Source organism: Pteropus vampyrus, unplaced genomic scaffold, assembly GCF_000151845.1.
Source record: "Pteropus vampyrus isolate Shadow unplaced genomic scaffold, Pvam_2.0 Scaffold46, whole genome shotgun sequence".
Taxonomy (NCBI): domain Eukaryota; kingdom Metazoa; phylum Chordata; class Mammalia; order Chiroptera; family Pteropodidae; genus Pteropus; species Pteropus vampyrus.
Genome location: NW_011888827.1, coordinates 2,543,374 through 2,545,742, shown reverse-complemented (window position 1 = coordinate 2,545,742; position 2,369 = coordinate 2,543,374).

Here is a 2,369-nt window from a genome sequence, read left to right as displayed (position 1 = left end):
CCTTGGTTTCTATAAAACTGGGATAGCAATGCCAGCCTTGCAGGGCTGTTGTGGGTGTTAGAGATATGTGAGCTTGTCACAGAGTAAGAGTTCATGACAAGACGTGACTGATACCATTCTTGCTGCCTCTGCATTCCAAGAGTGGACCTGAGCACCCACTATGCGCACTGGCTCAGGCCCCCTAGGTGCTTCATGAGTCATGCAGGGAGCACAAATGCACTGAGGTCCCTGTGGGCCTCCCTTCACCCTAGTAGAGCTCTCACCACTCGCTATGTCTGTGAAGTACCAGGCCCCATATTAGGCTCCGGGGAGACACTAGTGAATAAAGCAGATAGGGCCTCTGCCCCTGCGGAGCTCGTATTTGTAGAGAAGTACCAAGAGATGTGTCATTACAAATTGTGATGTGTTCCATGAACGAGCAAACAAAAAGCTAAACGAAAGAATAAGAGGGCAGATCTACTTTACATGTGGCAATCAGAGAGGGCTTCTCAGAGGAGGTGACATTGAAGCTGACACCTGAAGAGACTATGAACTTCCCATTACAGAGACTGTGGAAGAGTTTCTTTCCAGCCTCCCTTGAAGATGGGGGTATGTTACCCAATTCTGTCCAATGGGACATAAAGAGAATTATGCTGGGGACACATGGGAGGATCTCTGCTTTCTTGCATGGAGGGAAAGCTGCTGCCGCTTCTCCTCCCCGCTCCTTCTTGCCTTAGCTGTAGAACAATATGTGGCGTTTCAATAGCCATGAGGTAACAGCATGAGGATAAAGGTGAATCAGTCGAAGATGGATGGAGGCAGAAGACAGAAAAAACCTGAGTCCTCAATGACATCAGTGAGCTACTGGACCTATCTGGAAATGGCCCACCTCTAGGATTCTTCTTCGGTCAGATAATAGAGGTGTTTAGGATTTATGCCTTCTGTCTTGTTGGGTGTTCTGTTACTTTCTACGGAAAGCATCCCTGGTTGATGCAGGTATTAAGCACCTATGGCATAAATCCCATATTTTACCTATGAAAATAAATAATACCATAAATACCATATTTTGCCTATGAAAATAAGGTAAATAGGAAAAATTCAACCAGATATAATCTTCAGATATCTGACGCTAATCTCCCTCAAGGGCCCTTTCCCTCCTGTCTCTTCTCCATTCTCACTCCGACTGCCCTAGTTCTGACCCTTATGGCAATGATTCTCTAACTCGCCCCCCTGCTTCCTGTCTCTCCCCGAACCACAATTTCCCTGTTATCATAGTTAGGTCTTAGAGTACATTCTTGAACAAATTATTCTCTTATCTCCACTCGTTTGAACCCTTCGGTGGTTCCCCACCGCCTCTGAAGAAGGTCCAGATTCTTTCGGTTGAAATTCAAGTTAGGATATTACATGGATAGGGATGCAGGTTTAGGAATCCAGATCCCATCTCTACCACCTACTAGCTGGGACACCTTGACAAGTTACCTGACTTCCCTAAATGTCTGTTTTCCTGGCTGTGAAATGAGAATAACAATGAGAAAGCCTACTTCCTAACGTGTTGAGAAATAAATGATGTAGTGGAAGATATTTAGCACAGTGCCTAGCACAGAGTAAGAAGTCAACGAATTGAACAGGTATTGTTAATCTTCCCAGATTGAACTTCAGCCAGCTCGTCTTTCTCTGCTCTCATAAGTACAGCCAACACTCTTCTCAATGGGCATCCCTCTTCACTACTTAGGTAGGTAACTTTACTAACCTTCCTAGACCATTACTTTCTGTATTGCTAACAGTCCCAGGTACTTTTCAAAGTCTGGCTCAAATGCCACCTTGGCCATGAAGACTTTTTTGATCATCAAGGCTATATGTGACTAGCTCCTCTGCTGAATTCCCATGGCACTTATGTATCACTTTTGTGACACTTGGATATGTCTGGGGAGTATTTTAGATTCTTATGGACTTGGTTTTTCCTCTGGTTCCCAATCTGTGGAGATACCTGGGGCTGGCTGTAGCTCTCCTCTGACGACACTCTGCCTTCTCAGGTGGCCTTCTGTAAATGACTCTGCCCTTTGGAGTTTCAGCAACCCCTCTCTCCCTTCCTGTCCCTGGACTTGGGGATCAGCTCCTCTGCCTCACTGGGTACTGGTTAGTGCTTCATTTCTCATACTTCCCTGCACCTCACCATCATCTTCGTAAATAGGCCTTTCCTTGATAAACCCTCACCAACATGATCATGACCCGGGCTGATACACTCACTCACCTGTGGTCAAATAAAGTGAAGTACTTTACTCCCCATGGGCCTTTGACCTTTGCAATGGAATTAGCCATGGTCACCTTAGGAGGAGCCCCTGGAAGGTGGATGCTTGAATCCCACCAGCTCTCTCACTGGGCTGGAGGTA